We start from the raw sequence: 18,603 nt of genomic DNA, 5'->3' as shown, positions 1-18,603 counted from the left end.
ATTTGCGATCTGACGAGAGCAGGCACATACAGCTTAGAGTGGCCATTGACAGATAGTGAGCAACTCTGCGGGCCTTTTCAAGAGGAATAGAATCGTAAGGGTAAGCTTTGATGAAAAAAAAAGAAACGTCAATGGCACCAGGGATTCCCAGCCAGTCTCCCATGCTGGTACTTGCCCAGCCTCAAGCTGCTTTGCATTTGCGATCTGACGAGGGCAGGCACATTCAGCTTAGAGTGGCCATTGACAGACAGTTAGCACCTGTGCGGGTCTTTTCAAGCGGAAATAATCGTAAGTGTAAGCTTTGATAAAAACAAAACAATGTGGGAACCGTGCCAGGGATTCCCTGCCAGTCTACCAAGCTGATACTTGCCCAGCCTCAAGCTACTTTGCATTTGTGATCTGACGAAGGCAGGAACATTGAGCTTAGTGCGGCCATTGATGGATTGTTAGCAACTCCGCAAGTTTTTTCAAGAGGAAGAGAATCGTAATACAAAGCTTTGATGAAAACTAAAAAGCATGTCAACGGTACCAGGAATTCCCAGCCAGTCTCCCATGCTGGTACTTGCCCAGCCTCAAGTAGCTCAGCATTTGCGATCTGACGAGGGCAGGCCCATTCAGCATAAAGAAGTAATTGACAGATAGGTCTGTAGCACAAATTTGGGTCTTTTCAAGCGGCAAAAAATTGTAAGGGTAAGCTTTGATAAAAACAAAAAGCACGTCAACGGTACCAGGGATTCCCAGCCAGTCTCCCTTGCTGGTACTTGCCCAGCCTCAAGCTGCTTTGCATTTGCGATCTGACAAGGACAGGCACATTCAGCTTAGAGTGACCGTTGACAGATAGTTAGCACCAGTGCGGGTCTTTTCAAGCGGCAAAAAATCGTAAGGGTAAGCTTTGATAAAAACAAAAAGCACGTTAACGGTACCAGGGATTCCCAGCCAGTCTCCCATGCTGGTACTTGCCCAGCCTCAAGCTGCTTTGCGATCTGACGAGGGCAGGCACATTCAGCTTAGAGTGACCGTTGACTGATAGTTAGCACCAGTGCGGGTCTTTTCAAGCGGAAAAAAATCGTAAGGGTAAGCTTTGATAAAAACAAAAAGCACGTCAACGGTACCAGGGATTCCCAGCCAGTCTCCCATGCTGGTACTTGCCCAGCCTCAAGCTGCTTTGCATTTGCGATCTGACGAGGGCAGGCACATTCAGCTTAGAGTGACCATTGACAGATTGTTAGCACCAGTGCGGGTCTTTTCAAGCGGAAAAAAATCGTAAGGGTAAGCTTTGATAAAAACAAAAAGCACGTCAACGGTACCAGGGATTCCCAGCCAGTCTCCCATGCTGGTACTTGCCCAGCCTCAAGCTGCTTTGCATTTGCGATCTGACGAGGGCAGGCACATTCAGCTTAGAGTGACCATTGACAGATAGTTAGCACCAGTGCGGGTCTTTTCAAGCGGAAAAAAATAGTAAGGGTAAGCTTTGATAAAAACAAAAAGCACGTCAACGGTACCAGGGATTCCCAGCCAGTCTCCCATGCTGGTACTTGCCCAGCCTCAAGCTGCTTTGCATTTGCGATCTGACGAGGGCAGGCACATTCAGCTTAGAGTGACCGTTGACAGATAGTTAGCACCAGTGCGGGTCTTTTCAAGCGGAAAAAAATCGTAAGGGTAAGCTTTGATAAAAACAAAAAGCACGTCAACGGTACCAGGGATTCCCAGCCAGTCTCCCATGCTGGTACTTGCCCAGCCTCAAGCTGCTTTGCATTTGCGATCTGACGAGGGCAGGCACATTCAGCTTAGAGTGACCATTGACAGATAGTTAGCACCAGTGCGGGTCTTTTCAAGCGGAAAAAAATCGTAAGGGTAAGCTTTGATAAAAACAAAAAGCACGTCAACGGTACCAGGGATTCCCAGCCAGTCTCCCATGCTGGTACTTGCCCAGCCTCAAGCTGCTTTGCATTTGCGATCTGACGAGGGAAGGCACATTCAGCTTAGAGTGACCATTGACAGATCGTTAGCACCAGTGCGGGTCTTTTCAAGCGGAAAAAAATCGTAAGGGTAAGCTTTGATAAAAACAAAAAGCACGTCAGCGGTACCAGGGATTCCCAGCCAGTCTCCCATGCTGGTACTTGCCCAGCCTCAAGCTGCTTAGCATTTGCGATCTGACGAGAGCAGGCACATTCAGCTTAGAGTGGCCATTGACAGATAGTGAGCAACTCTGCGGGCCTTTTCAAGCGGAATAGAATCGTAAGGGTAAGCTTTGATGAAAAAAAAAGAAATGTCAATGGCACAAGGGATTCCCAGCCAGTCTCCCATGCTGGTACTTGCCCAGCCTCAAGCTGCTTTGCATTTGCGATCTGACGAGGGCAGGCACATTCAGCTTAGAGTGGCCATTGACAGACAGTTACACACTGTGCGGGTCTTTTCAAGCGGAAAAAATCGTAAGTGTAAGCTTTGATAAAAACAAAACAATGTGGGAACCGTGCCAGGGATTCCCTGCCAGTCTACCAAGCTGATACTTGCCCAGCCTCAAGCTACTTTGCATTTGTGATCTGACGAAGGCAGGAACATTGAGCTTAGTGCGGCCATTGATGGATTGTTAGCAACTCCGCAAGTTTTTTCAAGAGGAAGAGAATCGTAATACAAAGCTTTGATGAAAACTAAAAAGCATGTCAACGGTACCCGGAATTCCCAGCCAGTCTCCCATGCTGGTACTTGCCCAGCCTCAAGTAGCTCAGCATTTGCGATCTGACGAGGGCAGGCCCATTCAGCATAAAGAAGTAATTGACAGATAGGTCTGTAGCACAAATTTGGGTCTTTTCAAGCGGCAAAAAATTGTAAGGGTAAGTTTTGATAAAAACAAAAAGCACGTCAACGGTACCAGGGATTCCCAGCCAATCTCCCATGCTGGTACTTGCCCAGCCTCAAGCTGCTTTGCATTTGCGATCTGACGAGGGCAGGCACATTCAGCTTAGAGTGACCACTGACAAATAGTTAACACCAGTGCGGGTCTTTTCAAGCGGAAAAAAATCGTAAGGATAAGCTGTGATAAAAACAAAAAGCACGTCAACGGTACCAGGGATTCCCAGCGAGTCTCCCATGCTGGTACTTGCCCAGCCTCAAGCTGCTTTGCATTTGCGATCTGACGAGGGCAGGCACATTCAGCTTAGAGTGACCGTTGACAGATAGTTAGCACCAGTGCGGGTCTTTTCAAGCGGCAAAAAATTGTAAGGGTAAGCTTTGATAAAAACAAAAAGCACGTCAACGGTACCAGGGATTCCCAGCCAGTCTCCCATGCTGGTACTTGCCCAGCCTCAAGCTGCTTTGCATTTGCGATCTGATGAGGGCAGGCACACTCAGCTTAGAGTGACCATTGACAGATAGTTAGCACCAGTGCGGGTCTTTTCAAGCGGAAAAAAATCGTAAGGGTAAGCTTTGATAAAAACAAAAAGCACGTCAACTGTACCAGGAATTCCCAGCCAGTCTCCCATGCTGGTACTTGCCCAGCCTCAAGCTGCTTAGCATTTGCGATCTGACGAGAGCAGGCACATTCAGCTTAGAGTGGCCATTGACAGATAGTGAGCAACTCTGCGGGCCTTTTTAAGAGGAATAGAATCGAAAGGGTAAGCTTTGATGAAAAAAAAAGAAACGTCAATAGCACCAGGGATTCCCAGCCAGTCTCCCATGCTGGTACTTGCCCAGCCTCAAGCTGCTTTGCATTTGCGATCTGACGAGGGCAGGCACATTCAGCTTAGAGTGACCATTGACAGATAGTTAGCACCAGTGCGGGTCTTTTCAAGCGGAAAAAAATCGTAAGGGTAAGCTTTGATAAAAACAAAAAGCACGTCAACGGTACCAGGGATTCCCAGCCAGTCTCCCATGCTGGTACTTGCCCAGCCTCAAACTGCTTTGCATTTGCGATCTGACGAGGGCAGAAACATTCAGCTTAGAGTGACCATTGACAGATAGTTAGCACCAGTGCGGGTCTTTTCAAGCGGAAAAAAATCGTAAGGGTAAGCTTTGATAAAAACAAAAAGCACATCAACGGTAACAGGGATTCCCAGCCAGTCTCCCATGCTGGTACTTGCCCAGCCTGAAGCTGCTTAGCATTTGCGATCTGACGAGAGCAGGCACATACAGCTTAGAGTGGCCATTGACAGATAGTGAGCAACTCTGCGGGCCTTTTCAAGAGGAATAGAATCGTAAGGGTAAGCTTTGATGAAAAAAAAAGAAACGTCAATGGCACCAGGGATTCCCAGCCAGTCTCCCATGCTGGTACTTGCCCAGCCTCAAGCTGCTTTGCATTTGCGATCTGACGAGGGCAGGTACATTCAGCTTAGAGTGGCCATTGACAGACAGTTAGCACCTGTGCGGGTCTTTTCAAGCGGAAATAATCGTAAGTGTAAGCTTTGATAAAAACAAAACAATGTGGGAACCGTGCCAGGGATTCCCTGCCAGTCTACCAAGCTGATACTTGCCCAGCCTCAAGCTACTTTGCATTTGTGATCTGACGAAGGCAGGAACATTGAGCTTAGTGCGGCCATTGATGGATTGTTAGCAACTCCGCAAGTTTTTTCAAGAGGAAGAGAATCGTAATACAAAGCTTTGATGAAAACTAAAAAGCATGTCAACGGTACCAGGAATTCCCAGCCAGTCTCCCATGCTGGTACTTGCCCAGCCTCAAGTAGCTCAGCATTTGCGATCTGACGAGGGCAGGCCCATTCAGCATAAAGAAGTAATTGACAGATAGGTCTGTAGCACAAATTTGGGTCTTTTCAAGCGGCAAAAAATTGTAAGGGTAAGCTTTGATAAAAACAAAAAGCACGTCAACGGTACCAGGGATTCCCAGCCAGTCTCCCTTGCTGGTACTTGCCCAGCCTCAAGCTGCTTTGCATTTGCGATCTGACAAGGACAGGCACATTCAGCTTAGAGTGACCGTTGACAGATAGTTAGCACCAGTGCGGGTCTTTTCAAGCGGCAAAAAATCGTAAGGGTAAGCTTTGATAAAAACAAAAAGCACGTTAACGGTACCAGGGATTCCCAGCCAGTCTCCCATGCTGGTACTTGCCCAGCCTCAAGCTGCTTTGCGATCTGACGAGGGCAGGCACATTCAGCTTAGAGTGACCGTTGACAGATAGTTAGCACCAGTGCGGGTCTTTTCAAGCGGAAAAAAATCGTAAGGGTAAGCTTTGATAAAAACAAAAAGCACGTCAACGGTACCAGGGATTCCCAGCCAGTCTCCCATGCTGGTACTTGCCCAGCCTCAAGCTGCTTTGCATTTGCGATCTGACGAGGGCAGGCACATTCAGCTTAGAGTGACCATTGACAGATTGTTAGCACCAGTGCGGGTCTTTTCAAGCGGAAAAAAATCGTAAGGGTAAGCTTTGATAAAAACAAAAAGCACGTCAACGGTACCAGGGATTCCCAGCCAGTCTCCCATGCTGGTACTTGCCCAGCCTCAAGCTGCTTTGCATTTGCGATCTGACGAGGGCAGGCACATTCAGCTTAGAGTGACCATTGACAGATAGTTAGCACCAGTGCGGGTCTTTTCAAGCGGAAAAAAATCGTAAGGGTAAGCTTTGATAAAAACAAAAAGCACGTCAACGGTACCAGGGATTCCCAGCCAGTCTCCCATGCTGGTACTTGCCCAGCCTCAAGCTGCTTTGCATTTGCGATCTGACGAGGGCAGGCACATTCAGCTTAGAGTGACCGTTGACAGATAGTTAGCACCAGTGCGGGTCTTTTCAAGCGGAAAAAAATCGTAAGGGTAAGCTTTGATAAAAACAAAAAGCACGTCAGCGGTACCAGGGATTCCCAGCCAGTCTCCCATGCTGGTACTTGCCCAGCCTCAAGCTGCTTAGCATTTGCGATCTGACGAGAGCAGGCACATTCAGCTTAGAGTGGCCATTGACAGATAGTGAGCAACTCTGCGGGCCTTTTCAAGCGGAATAGAATCGTAAGGGTAAGCTTTGATGAAAAAAAAAGAAACGTCAATGGCACAAGGGATTCCCAGCCAGTCTCCCATGCTGGTACTTGCCCAGCCTCAAGCTGCTTTGCATTTGCGATCTGACGAGAGCAGGCACATTCAGCTTAGAGTGGCCATTGACAGACAGTTACACACTGTGCGGGTCTTTTCAAGCGGAAAAAATCGTAAGTGTAAGCTTTGATAAAAACAAAACAATGTGGGAACCGTGCCAGGGATTCCCTGCCAGTCTACCAAGCTGATACTTGCCCAGCCTCAAGCTACTTTGCATTTGTGATCTGACGAAGGCAGGAACATTGAGCTTAGTGCGGCCATTGATGGATTGTTAGCAACTCCGCAAGTTTTTTCAAGAGGAAGAGAATCGTAATACAAAGCTTTGATGAAAACTAAAAAGCATGTCAACGGTACCCGGAATTCCCAGCCAGTCTCCCATGCTGGTACTTGCCCAGCCTCAAGTAGCTCAGCATTTGCGATCTGACGAGGGCAGGCCCATTCAGCATAAAGAAGTAATTGACAGATAGGTCTGTAGCACAAATTTGGGTCTTTTCAAGCGGCAAAAAATTGTAAGGGTAAGTTTTGATAAAAACAAAAAGCACGTCAACGGTACCAGGGATTCCCAGCCAATCTCTCATGCTGGTACTTGCCCAGCCTCAAGCTGCTTTGCATTTGCGATCTGACGAGGGCAGGCACATTCAGCTTAGAGTGACCATTGACAAATAGTTAACACCAGTGCGGGTCTTTTCAAGCGGAAAAAAATCGTAAGGATAAGCTGTGATAAAAACAAAAAGCACGTCAACGGTACCAGGGATTCCCAGCCAGTCTCCCATGCTGGTACTTGCCCAGCCTCAAGCTGCTTTGCATTTGGGATCTGACGAGGGCAGGCACATTCAGCTTAGAGTGACCGTTGACAGATAGTTAGCACCAGTGCGGGTCTTTTCAAGCGGCAAAAAATTGTAAGGGTAAGCTTTGATAAAAACAAAAAGCACGTCAACGGTACCAGGGATTCCCAGCCAGTCTCCCATGCTGGTACTTGCCCAGCCTCAAGCTGCTTTGCATTTGCGATCTGATGAGGGCAGGCACACTCAGCTTAGAGTGACCATTGACAGATAGCTAGCACCAGTGCGGGTCTTTTCAAGCGGAAAAAAATCGTAAGGGTAAGCTTTGATAAAAACAAAAAGCACGTTAACGGTACCAGGAATTCCCAGCCAGTCTCCCATGCTGGTACTTGCCCAGCCTCAAGCTGCTTTGCCTTTGCGATCTGACGAGGGCAGGCACATTCAGCTTAGAGTGACCATTGACAGATAGTTAGCACCAGTGCGGGTCTTTTCAAGCGGAAAAAAATCGTAAGGGTAAGCTTTGATAAAAACAAAAAGCACGTCAACGGTACCAGGAATTCCCAGCCAGTCTCCCATGCTGGTACTTGCCCAGCCTCAAGCTGCTTAGCATTTGCGATCTGACGAGAGCAGGCACATTCAGCTTAGAGTGGCCATTGACAGATAGTGAGCAACTCTGCGGGCCTTTTTAAGAGGAATAGAATCGTAAGGGTAAGCTTTGATGAAAAAAAAAGAAACGTCAATAGCACCAGGGATTCCCAGCCAGTCTCCCATGCTGGTACTTGCCCAGCCTCAAGCTGCTTTGCATTTGCGATCTGACGAGGGAAGGCACATTCAGCTTAGAGTGGCCATTGACAGACAGTTAGCACCTGTGCGGGTCTTTTCAAGCGGAAAAAATCGTAAGTGTAAGCTTTGATAAAAACAAAACAATGTGGGAACCGTGCCAGGGATTCCCTGCCAGTCTACCAAGCTGATACTTGCCCAGCGTCAAGCTGCTTTGCATTTGTGATCTGACGAAGGCAGGAACATTGAGCTTAGTGCGGCCATTGATGGATTGTTAGCAACTCCACAAGTTTTTTCAAGAGGAAGAGAATCGTAATACAAAGCTTTGATGAAAACTAAAAAGCATGTCAACGGTACCCGGAATTCCCAGCCAGTCTCACATGCTGGTACTTGCCCAGCCTCAAGTAGCTCAGCATTTGCGATCTGACGAGGGCAGGCCCATTCAGCATAAAGAAGTAATTGACAGATAGGTCTGTAGCACAAATTTGAGTCTTTTGAAGCGGCAAAAAATTGTAAGGGTAAGCTTTGATAAAAACAAAAAGCACGTCAACGGTACCAGGGATTCCCAGCCAGTCTCCCATGCTGGTACTTGCCCAGCCTCAAGCTGCTTTGCATTTGCAATCTGACGAGGGCAGGCACATTCAGCTTAGAGTGACCGTTGACAGATAGCTAGCACCAGTGCGGGTCTTTTCAAGCGGCAAAAAATTGTAAGGGTAAGCTTTGATAAAAACAAAAAGCACGTCAACGGTACCAGGGAATCCCAGCCAGTCTCCCATGCTGGTACTTGCCCAGCCTCAAGCTGCTTTGCATTTGCGATCTGATGAGGGCAGGCACATTCAGCTTAGAGTGACCGTTGATAGATAGTTAGCACCAGTGCGGGTCTTTTCAAGCGGCAAAAAATTGTAAGGGTAAGCTTTGATAAAAACAAAAAGCACGTCAACGGTACCAGGGATTCCCAGCCAGTCTCCCATGCTGGTACTTGCCCAGCCTCAAGCTGCTTTGCATTTGCGATCTGATGAGGGCAGGCACATTCAGCTTAGAGTAGCCGTTGACAGATATTTAGCACCAGTGTGGGTCTTTTCAAGCGGAAAAAAATTGTAAGGGAAAGCTTTGATAAAAACAAAAAGCACGTCAACGGTACCAGGGATTCCTAGCCAGTCTCCCATGCTGGTACTTGCCCAGCCTCAAACTGCTTTGCGTTTGCGATCTGACGAGGGCAGGCACATTCAGCTTAGAGTGACCATTGACAGATAGTTAGCACCAGTGCCGGTCTTTTCAAGCGGAAAAAAATCGTAAGGGTAAGCTTTGATAAAAACAAAAAGCACGTCAACGGTACCAGGAATTCCCAGCCAGTCTCCCATGCTGGTACTTGCCCAGCCTCAAGCTGCTTTGCCTTTGCGATCTGATGAGGGCAGGCACATTCAACATAAAGAAGTAAATGACAGATAGGTCTGTAGCACAAATTTGGGTCTTTTCAAGCGGCAAAGAATTGTAAGGGTAAGTTTTGATAAAAACAAAAAGCACGTCAACGGTACCAGGGATTCCCAGCCAGTCTCCCATGCTGGTACTTGCCCAGCCTCAAGCTGCTTTGCATTTGCGATCTGATGAGGGCAGGCACATTCAGCTTAGAGTGGCCGTTGACAGATAGTTAGCACCAGTGTGGGTCTTTACAAGCGGAAAAAAATTGTAAGGATAAGCTTTGATGAAAACAAAAAGCACGTTAATGGTACCAGGGATTCCCAGCCAGTCTCCCATGCTGGTACTTGCCCAGCCTCAAGCTGCTTTGCATTTGCGATCTGACGAGGGCAGGCACATTCAGCTTAGAGTGACCATTGACAAATAGTTAACACCAGTGCGGGTCTTTTCAAGCGGAAAAAAATCGTAAGGGTAAGCTTTGATAAAAACAAAAAGCACGTCAACGGTACCAGGGATTCCCAGCCAGTCTCCCATGCTGGTACTTGCCCAGCCTCAAGCTGCTTTGCGTTGGCGATCTGACGAGGGCAGGCACATTCAGCTTAGAGTGACCATTGACAGATAGTTAGCACCAGTGCGGGTCTTTTCAAGCGGAAAAAAATCGTAAGGGTAAGCTTTGATAAAAACACAAAGCACGTCAACGGTACCAGGAATTCCCAGCCAGTCTCCCATGCTGGTACTTGCCCAGCCTCAAGCTGCTTTGCATTTGCGATCTGACGAGGGCAGGCACATTCAGCTTAGAGTGACCATTGACAGATAGTTAGCACCAGTGTGGGTCTTTTCAAGCGGAAAAACATCGTAAGGGTAAGCTTTGATAAAAACAAAACAATGTGGGAACCGTGCCAGGGATTCCCTGCCAGTCTACCAAGCTGATACTTACCCAGCCTCAAGCTGCTTTGCATTTGTGATCTGACGAAGGCAGGAACATTGAGCTTAGTGCGGCCATTGATGGATTGTTGGCAACTCCGCAAGTTTTTTCAAGAGGAAGAGAATCGTAATACAAAGCTTTGATGAAAACTAAAAAGCATGTCAACGGTACCAGGAATTCCCAGCCAGTCTCCCATGCTGGTACTTGCCCAGCCTCAAGTAGCTCAGCATTTGCGATCTGACGAGGGCAGGCCCATTCAGCATAAAGAAGTAATTGACAGATAGGTCTGTAGCACAAATTTGGGTCTTTTCAAGCGGCAAAAAATTGTAAGGGTAAGCTTTGATAAAAACAAAAAGCACGTCAACGGTACCAGGGATTCCCAGCCAGTCTCCCATGCTGGTACTTGCCCAGCCTCAAGCTGCTTTGCATTTGCGATCTGACGAGGGCAGGCACATTCAGCTTAGCGTGACCATTGACAGATAGTTAGCACCAGTGCGGGTCTTTTCAAGCGGAAAAACATCGTAAGGGTAAGCTTTGATAAAAACAAAAAGCACGTCAACGGTAACAGGAATTCCCAGCCAGTCTCCCATGCTAGTACTTGCCCAGCCTCAAGCTGCTTAGCATTTGCGATCTGACGAGAGCAGGCACATTCAGCTTAGAGTGGCCATTGACAGATAGTAAGCAACTCTTCGGGCCTTTTCAAGAGGAATAGAATCGTAAGGGTAAGCTTTGATGAAAAAAAAAGAAACGTCAATGCCACCAGGGATTCCCAGCCAGTCTCCCATGCTGGTACTTGCCCACCTTCAAGCTGATTTGCATTTGCGATCTGACGAGGGCAGGAACATTGAGCTTAGTGCGGCCATTGATGGATTGTTAGCAACTCCGCAAGTTTTTTCAAGAGGAAGAGAATCGTAATACAAAGCTTTGATGAAAACTAAAAAGCATGTCAACGGTACCAGGAATTCCCAGCCAGTCTCCCATGCTGGTACTTGCCCAGCCTCAAGTAGCTCAGCATTTGCGATCTGACGAGAGCAGGCTCATTCAGCATAAAGAAGTACTTGACAGATAGGTCTGTAGCACAAATTTGGGTCTTTTCAAGCGGCAAAAAATTGTAAGGGTAAGCTTTGATAAAAACAAAAAGCACGTCAACGGTACCAGGGATTCCCAGCCAGTCTCCCATGCTGGTACTTGCCCAGCCTCAAGCTGCTTAGCATTTTGACGAGGGAAGGAACATTCAGCTTAGAGTGACCGTTGACAGATAGTTAGCACCAGTGCGGGTCTTTTCAAGCGGAAAAAATCGTAAGTGTAAGCTTTGAAAAACAAAACAATGTGGGAACCGTGCCAGGGATTCCCTGCCAGTCTACCAAGCTGATACTTGCCCAGCCTCAAGCTGCTTTGCATTTGTGATCTGACGAAGGCAGGAACATTGAGCTTAGTGCGGCCATTGATGGATTGTTAGCAACTCCGCAAGTTTTTTCAAGAGGAAGAGAATCGTAATACAAAGCTTTGATGAAAACTAAAAAGCATGTCAACATTACCAAGGAATTCCCAGCCAGTCTCCCATGCTGGTACTTGCCCAGCCTCAAGTAGCTCAGCACTTGCGATCTGACGAGGGCAGGCCCATTCAGCATAAAGAAGTAATTGACAGATAGGTCTGTAGCACAAATTTGGGTCTTTTCAAGCGGCAAAAAATTGTAAGGGTAAGCTTTGATAAAAACAAAAAGCACGTCAACGGTACCAGGGATTCCCAGCCAGTCTCCCATGCTGGTACTTTCCCAGCCTCAAGCTGCTTTGCATTTGCGATCTGACGAGGGCAGGCACATTCAGCTTAGAGTGACCGTTGACAGATAGTTAGCACCAGTGCGGGTCTTTTCAAGCGGAAAAAAATTGTAAGGGTAAGCTTTGATAAAAACAAAAAGCACATCAACGGTACCAGGGACTCCCAGCCAGTCTCCCATGCTGGTACTTGCCCAGCCTCAAGCTGCTTTGCATTTGCGATCTGACGAGAGCAGGCACATTCAGCTTAGAGTGGCCGTTGACAGAAGGTTAGCACCAGTGTGGGTCTTTTCAAGCGGAAAAAAATTGTAAGGGAAAGCTTTGATAAAAACAAAAAGCACGTCAACGGGACCAGGAATTCCCAGCCAGTCTCCCATGCTGGCACTTGCCCAGCCTCAAGCAGCTTAGCATTTGCAATCTGACGAGAGCAGGCACATTCAGATTAGAGTGGCCATTGACAGATAGTGAGCAACTCTGCGGGCCTTTTCAAGAGGAATAGAATCGTAAGGGTAAGCTTTGATGAAAAAAAAAGAAACGTCAATGGCACCAGAGATTCCCAGCCAGTCTCCCATGCTGGTACTTGCCCAGCCTCAAGCTGCTTTGCATTTGCGATCTGACGAGGGCAGGCACATTCAGCTTAGAGTGACCATTGTCAGATAGTTAGCACCAGTGCGGCTCTTTTCAAGCGGAAAAAAATCGTAAGGGTAAGCTTTGATAAAAACAAAAAGCACGTCAACGATACCAGGAATTCCCAGCCAGTCTCCCATGCTGGTACTTGCCCAGCCTCAAGCTGCTTAGCATTTGCAATCTGACGAGGGCAGGCACATTCAGCTTAGAGTGACCATTGACAGATAGTTAGCACCAGTGCGGGTCTTTTCAAGCGGAAAAAAACCGTAAGGGTAAGCTTTGATAAAAACAAAAAGCACGTCAACGGTACCAGGAATTCCCAGCCAGTCTCCCATGCAGGTACTTGCCCAGCCTCAAGCTGCTTAGCATTTGCGATCTGACGAGAGCAGGCACATTCAGCTTAGAGTGGCCATTGACAGACAGTTAGCACCTGTGCGGGTCTATTCAAGCGGAAAAAATCGTAAGTGTAAGCTTTGATAAAAACAAAACAATGTGGGAACCGTGCCAGGGATTCCCTGCCAGTCTACCAAGCTGATACTTGCCCAGCCTCAAGCTGCTTTGCATTTGTGATCTGACGAAGGCAGGAACATTGAGCTTAGTGCGGCCATTGATGGATTGTTAGCAACTCCGTAAGTTTTTTCAAGAGGAAGAGAATCGTAATACAAAGCTTTGATGAAAACTAAAAAGCATGTCAACGGTACCAGGAATTCCCAGCCAGTCTCCCATGCTGGTACTTTCCCAGCCTCAAGTAGCTCAGCATTTGCGATCTAACGAGGGCAGGCCCATTCAGCATAAAGAAGTAATTGACAGATAGGTCTGTAGCACAAATTTGGGTCTTTTCAAGCGGCAAAAAATTGTAAGGGTAAGCTTTGATAAAAACAAAAAGCACTTCATCGGTACCAGGGATTCCCAGTCAGTCTCCCATGCTGGTACTTGCCCAGCCTCAAGCTGCTTTGCATTTGCGATCTGACGAGGGCAGGTACATTCAGCTTAGAGTGGCCGTTGACAGATAGTTAGCACCAGTGTGGGTCTTTTCAAGCGGAAAAAAATTGTAAGGGTAAGCTTTGATAAAAACAAAAAGCACGTTAACGGTACCAGGGATTCCCAGCCAGTCTCCCATGCTGATACTTGCCCAGCCTCAAGCTGCTTTGCATATGCGATCTGACGAGGGCAGGCACATTCAGCTTAGAGTGACCATTGACAGATAGGTAGCATCAGTGCGGGTCTTTTCAAGCGGCAAAAAATTGTAAGGGTAAGCTTTGATAAAAACAAAAAGCACGTCAACGGTACCAGGGATTCCTAGCCAGTCTCCCATGCTGGTACTTGCCCAGCCTCAAGCTGCTTTGCATTTGCGATCTGACGAGGGCAGGCACATTCAGCATAGAGTGACCATTGACAGATAGTTAGCACCAGTGCGGGTCTTTTCAAGCGGAAAAAAACCGTAAGGGTAAGCTTTGATAAAAACAAAAAGCACGTCAACGGTACCAGGAATTCCCAGCCAGTCTCCCATGCAGGTACTTGCCCAGCCTCAAGCTGCTTAGCATTTGCGATCTGATGAGAGCAGGCACATTCAGCTTAGAGTGGCCATTGACAGATAGTGAGCAACTCTGCGGGCCTTTTCAAGAGGAATAGAATCGTAAGGGTAAGCTTTGATGAAAAAAAAAGAAACGTCAATGGCACCAGGGATTCCCAGCCAGTCTCCCATGCTGGTACTTACCCAGCCTCAAGCTGCTTTGCATTTGCGATATGACGAGGGCAGGCACATTCAGCTTAGAGTGGCCATTGACAGACAGTTAGCACCTGTGCGGGTCTATTCAAGCGGAAAAAATCGTAAGTGTAAGCTTTGATAAAAACAAAACAATGTGGGAACCGTGCCAGGGATTCCCTGCCAGTCTACCAAGCTGATACTTGCCCAGCCTCATGCTGCTTTGCATTTGTGATCTGACGAAGGCAGGAACATTGAGCTTAGTGCGGCCATTGATGGATTGTTAGCAACTCCGCAAGTTTTTTCAAGAGGAAGAGAATCGCAATACAAAGCTTTGATGAAAAATAAAAAGCATGTCAACGGTACCAGGAATTCCCTGCCAGTCTCCCATGCTGGTACTTGCCCAGCCTCAAGTAGCTCAGCATTTGCGATCTGACGAGGGCAGGCCCATTCAGCATAAAGAAGTAATTGACAGATAGGTCTGTAGCACAAATTTGGGTCCTTTCAAGCGGCAAAAAATTGTAAGGGTAAGCTTTGATAAAAACAAAAAGCACGTCAACGGTACCAGGGATTCCCAGCCAGTCTCCCATGCTGGTACTTGCCCAGCCTCAAGCTGCTTTGCATATGCGATCTGACGAGGGCAGCCACATTCAGCTTAGAGTGGCCATTGACAGACAATTAGCACCTGTGCGGGTCTTTTCAAGCGGAAAAAATCGTAAGGGTAAGCTTTGATAAAAACAAAACAACGTGTGAACTGTGCCAGGGACTCCCTGCCAGTCTACCAAGCTGATACTTGCCCAGCCTCAAGCTGCTTTGCATTTGTAATCTGACAAAGGCAGGAACATTGAGCTTAGTGCGGTCATTGATGGATTGTTAGCAACTCCGCAAGTTTTTTCAAGAGGAAGAGAATCGTAATGGATAGCTTTGATGAAAACTAAAAAGCATGTCAACCAGGAATTCCCAGCCAGCCTCCCATGCTGGTACTTGTCCAGCTTCAAGTAGCTTAGCATTTGCGATCTGACGAGGGCAGGCCCATTCAGCATGAAGAAATAATTGACAGATAGGTCTGTAGCACAAATTTGGGTCTTTTCAAGCGGCAAAAAATTGTAAGGGTAAGCTTTGATAAAAACAAAAAGCACTTCATCGGTACCAGGGATTCTCAGTCAGTCTCCCATGCTGGTATTTGCCCAGCCTCAAGCTGCTTTGCATTTGCAATCTGACGAGTGCAGGCACATTCAGCTTACAGTGACCATTGACAGATTGTTAGCACCAGTGCGGGTCTTTTCAAGCGGAAAAAAATCGTAAGGGTAAGCTTTGATAAAAACAAAAAGGCACTTCAACGGTCCCAGGGATTCCCAGCCAGTCTCCCATGCTGGTACTTGCCCAGCCTCAAGCTGCTTAGCATTTGCGATCTGACGAGAGCAGGCACATTCAGCTTAGAGTGGCCATTGACAGACAGTTAGCAACTCTGCGGGCCTTTTCAAGAGGAATAGAATCGTACGGGAAAGCTTTGATAAAAACAAAAAAAACTGTCAATGGCACCAGGGATTCCCAGCCAGTCTCCCATGCTGGTACTTGCCCAGTCTCAAGATACTTAGCATTTGCGATCTGACGAGAGAAGGCACATTCAGCTTAGAGTGGCCATTGACAGACAGTTAGCAACTCTGCAGGCCTTTTCAAGAGAAATAGAATCGTACGGGAAAGCTTTGATAAAAACAAAAAAAATGTCAATGGTACCAGTCTCCCATGCTGCTACTTGCCCAGCCTCAAGCTGCTTAGCATTTGCGATCTGACGAGGGCAGGCACATTCAGCTTAGAGTGGCCATTGACAGATAGCGAGCGACTCTGCGGGCCTTTTCAAGAGGAATAGAATCGTAAGGGTAAGCTTTAATGAAAAAAAAAAGAAATGTCAATGGCACCAGGGATTCCCAGCCAGTGTCCCACGCTGGTACTTGCCCAGCCTCAAGCTGCTTTGCATTTGCGATCTGACGAGGGTAATCACATTCAGCTTAGAGTGGCCATGACGAACAGTTAGCACCTGTGCGGGTCTTTTCAAGCGGAAAAAATCGTAAGGGTTAGCTTTGATAAAAACAAAACAAATTGTGAACCGTGCCAGGGACTCCCTGCCAGTCTACCAAGCTGATACTTGCCCAGCCTCAAGCTGCTTTGCATTTGTGATCTGACAAAGGCAGGAACATTAAGCTTAGTGCGGCCATCGATGGATTGTTAGCAACTCCGCAAGTTTTTTCAAGAGGAAGAGAATCGTAATGGAAAGCTTTGATGAAAACTAAAAAGCATGTCAACGGTACCAGGAATTCCCAGCCAGTATCTCATGCTGGTACTTGCCCAGTCTCAAGTAGCTTAGCATTTACGATCTGACGAGGGCAGGCCCATTCAGCATAAAGAAGTAATTGACAGATAGGTCTGTAGCACAAATTTGGGTCTTTTCAAGCGGCAAAAAATTGTAAGGGTAAGCTTTGATAAAAACAAAAAGCACGTCAACGGTACCAGGGATTCCCAGCCAGTCTCCCATGCTGATACTTGCCCAGCCTCAAGCTGCTTTGCATTTGCGATCTGACGAGGGTAGGCACATTCAGCTTAGAGTGACCACTGACATATAGTTAGCACCAGTGCAGGTCTTTTCAAGCGGAAAAAAATTGTAAGTGTAAGCTTTGATAAAAACAAAAAGCACGTCAACGGTACCAGGGATTCCCAGCGAGTCTCCCATGCTGGTTCTTGCCCGGCCTCAGGCTGCTTTGCATTTGCGATCTGACGAGAGCAAGCACATTCAGCTTAGAATGGCCATTGACAAACAGTTAACAACTCTGCCGGCCTTTTCAAGCGGAAAAAAATCGTAAGGGTAAGCTTTGATAAAAACAAAAAGGCACGTCAACGGTACCAGGGATTCCCAGCCAGTCTCCCATGCTGGTACTTGCCCAGCATCAAGCTGCTTAGCATTCACGATCTGACGAGAGCAGGCACATTCAGCTTAGTGTGGCCATTTACAGACAGTTAGCAACTCTGCGGGCCTTTTCAAGAGGAATAGAATCGTACGGGAAAGCTTTGATAAAAACAAAAAAAATGTCAATGGTACCAGGGATTCCCAGCCAGTCTCCCATGCTGGTATTTGCCCAGCCTCAAGCTGCTTAGCATTTGCGATCTGACGAGAGCAGGCACATTCAGCTTAGAGTGGCCATTGACAGACAGCTAGCAACTCTGCGGGCCTTTTCAAGAGAAATAGAATCGTACGGGAAAGCTTTGATAAAAACAAAAAAAATGTCAATGGTACCAGGGATTCCCATCCAGTCTCCCATGCTGTTACTTGCCCAGCCTCAAGCTGCTTAGCATTTGCGATCTGACGAAGGCAGGCACATTCAGCTTAGAGTGTTCATTGACAGATAGTGAGCAGCTCTGCGGGCCTTTTCAAGAGGAATAGAATCGTAAGGGTAAGCTTTGATGAAAAAAAAAAGAAATGTCAATGGCACCAGGGATTCCCATCCAGTCTCCCATGCTGGTACTTGTCCAGCCTCAAGCTGCTTAGCATTTGCGATCTGACGACGGCAGGCACATTCAGCTTAGAGTGTTCATTGACAGATAGGTAGCAGCTCTGCGGGCCTTTTCAAGAGGAATAGAATCGTAAGGGTAAGCTTTGATGAAAAAAAAAAGAAACGTCAATGGTAACAGGGATTCCCAGCCAGCCTCAAGCTGCTTAGCATTTGCGATCCGACGAGAGAAGGCACATTCAGCTTAGAGTGGCCAATGACAGACAGTTAGCAACTCTGCGGGCTGTCACGATTCCCCTGACCGCTGTCACCAATGGGTCAGGATTCACACCGTGACCGTCACTCCTACGTCACGGATTGAGGTGACTTTAGGCCAACAGACGGCTATCACATGTGCAGGGGGGCTTATCTTAGTTATCCCTCCACTCCACGATGTGATGAAAAACCACACACAAGGCTATTGACCTCTTAGTTTACAGCAGGGGCTTATTCTAGGTATCCCACTGCATTTTTATATACCACGAACTGCAGGGATTTATGTGTATCCCACTTACAGTACCACTTAACACTTGCAGCTCTCTGGCGCCCCCTTACTCTCAGGTCAGATTAGGTACTGCACCCTGGGTAATTAGTCGCCAGAAAGGCTGCCTGCTATGTACTGGCTATTGGGCACGCTGCAACGACGCGATAACTACTCCCACTCAGGCAGGAACAATAATTAGCAATGCCGCAGTCGCTTCAGCATAACCCCAAAAGTCAGCACACTCTCGCTGCCACCAGCTTCGATTAAACGGGTCCGAAGCTAACCCAACACAACAGTAGCATATTACCCTTCAGAAGACTTAGGGTACGGTTTAGAACAGGATGAACGAACTAATATTAAATATTATATCCCATAAAAATAATTAGGCAGTGCTTTATCAAAAATATTTTATAAAGAAGTTACAAATGAGACAATTGCAAATATGCACAATGGAAATTATAACATAAAGGGAATAAATTAGAAAAAGCAACACTCACATGTTCAAAGCATGACAGGCAACCATACGTCCCAGCTCATT

General features: G+C 47.2%; 25 pseudogenes; all 25 read right to left on the bottom strand.

Annotated features, from left to right (window-relative positions):
* Nucleotides 1-126: 126 nt before the first annotated feature.
* LOC138658783 (5S ribosomal RNA) lies at nucleotides 127-245 on the bottom strand (annotated as a pseudogene).
* Nucleotides 246-1,100: 855 nt separating this feature from the next.
* Nucleotides 1,101-1,219, bottom strand: LOC138659224 (5S ribosomal RNA; annotated as a pseudogene).
* Nucleotides 1,220-1,295: 76 nt separating this feature from the next.
* Nucleotides 1,296-1,414, bottom strand: LOC138659222 (5S ribosomal RNA; annotated as a pseudogene).
* A 76-nt stretch (nucleotides 1,415-1,490) lies between these two features.
* Nucleotides 1,491-1,609, bottom strand: LOC138659939 (5S ribosomal RNA; annotated as a pseudogene).
* A 76-nt stretch (nucleotides 1,610-1,685) lies between these two features.
* LOC138659221 (5S ribosomal RNA) lies at nucleotides 1,686-1,804 on the bottom strand (annotated as a pseudogene).
* A 271-nt stretch (nucleotides 1,805-2,075) lies between these two features.
* LOC138659042 (5S ribosomal RNA) lies at nucleotides 2,076-2,194 on the bottom strand (annotated as a pseudogene).
* Nucleotides 2,195-2,270: 76 nt separating this feature from the next.
* LOC138659520 (5S ribosomal RNA) lies at nucleotides 2,271-2,389 on the bottom strand (annotated as a pseudogene).
* Nucleotides 2,390-3,055: 666 nt separating this feature from the next.
* Nucleotides 3,056-3,174, bottom strand: LOC138658688 (5S ribosomal RNA; annotated as a pseudogene).
* Nucleotides 3,175-3,445: 271 nt separating this feature from the next.
* Nucleotides 3,446-3,564, bottom strand: LOC138659204 (5S ribosomal RNA; annotated as a pseudogene).
* Nucleotides 3,565-4,225: 661 nt separating this feature from the next.
* Nucleotides 4,226-4,344, bottom strand: LOC138659724 (5S ribosomal RNA; annotated as a pseudogene).
* Nucleotides 4,345-5,199: 855 nt separating this feature from the next.
* Nucleotides 5,200-5,318, bottom strand: LOC138659220 (5S ribosomal RNA; annotated as a pseudogene).
* Nucleotides 5,319-5,394: 76 nt separating this feature from the next.
* LOC138659219 (5S ribosomal RNA) lies at nucleotides 5,395-5,513 on the bottom strand (annotated as a pseudogene).
* Nucleotides 5,514-5,589: 76 nt separating this feature from the next.
* On the bottom strand, nucleotides 5,590-5,708 carry LOC138659938 (5S ribosomal RNA; annotated as a pseudogene).
* A 76-nt stretch (nucleotides 5,709-5,784) lies between these two features.
* Nucleotides 5,785-5,903, bottom strand: LOC138659041 (5S ribosomal RNA; annotated as a pseudogene).
* A 76-nt stretch (nucleotides 5,904-5,979) lies between these two features.
* On the bottom strand, nucleotides 5,980-6,098 carry LOC138659702 (5S ribosomal RNA; annotated as a pseudogene).
* A 1,251-nt stretch (nucleotides 6,099-7,349) lies between these two features.
* LOC138659804 (5S ribosomal RNA) lies at nucleotides 7,350-7,468 on the bottom strand (annotated as a pseudogene).
* A 1,645-nt stretch (nucleotides 7,469-9,113) lies between these two features.
* On the bottom strand, nucleotides 9,114-9,232 carry LOC138658761 (5S ribosomal RNA; annotated as a pseudogene).
* A 466-nt stretch (nucleotides 9,233-9,698) lies between these two features.
* On the bottom strand, nucleotides 9,699-9,817 carry LOC138659174 (5S ribosomal RNA; annotated as a pseudogene).
* A 472-nt stretch (nucleotides 9,818-10,289) lies between these two features.
* LOC138659210 (5S ribosomal RNA) lies at nucleotides 10,290-10,408 on the bottom strand (annotated as a pseudogene).
* A 76-nt stretch (nucleotides 10,409-10,484) lies between these two features.
* LOC138658771 (5S ribosomal RNA) lies at nucleotides 10,485-10,603 on the bottom strand (annotated as a pseudogene).
* Nucleotides 10,604-11,657: 1,054 nt separating this feature from the next.
* Nucleotides 11,658-11,776, bottom strand: LOC138659915 (5S ribosomal RNA; annotated as a pseudogene).
* A 76-nt stretch (nucleotides 11,777-11,852) lies between these two features.
* On the bottom strand, nucleotides 11,853-11,971 carry LOC138659214 (5S ribosomal RNA; annotated as a pseudogene).
* Nucleotides 11,972-12,632: 661 nt separating this feature from the next.
* On the bottom strand, nucleotides 12,633-12,751 carry LOC138659672 (5S ribosomal RNA; annotated as a pseudogene).
* Nucleotides 12,752-13,807: 1,056 nt separating this feature from the next.
* On the bottom strand, nucleotides 13,808-13,926 carry LOC138659733 (5S ribosomal RNA; annotated as a pseudogene).
* A 3,195-nt stretch (nucleotides 13,927-17,121) lies between these two features.
* On the bottom strand, nucleotides 17,122-17,240 carry LOC138658738 (5S ribosomal RNA; annotated as a pseudogene).
* Nucleotides 17,241-18,603: the final 1,363 nt, after the last annotated feature.

This window comes from Ranitomeya imitator, chromosome 1, assembly GCF_032444005.1.
Source record: "Ranitomeya imitator isolate aRanImi1 chromosome 1, aRanImi1.pri, whole genome shotgun sequence".
NCBI classification, from domain to species: domain Eukaryota; kingdom Metazoa; phylum Chordata; class Amphibia; order Anura; family Dendrobatidae; genus Ranitomeya; species Ranitomeya imitator.
Note: the sequence above shows the minus strand (reverse complement) of the source record. Positions and strands in the feature narration are given on the sequence as shown.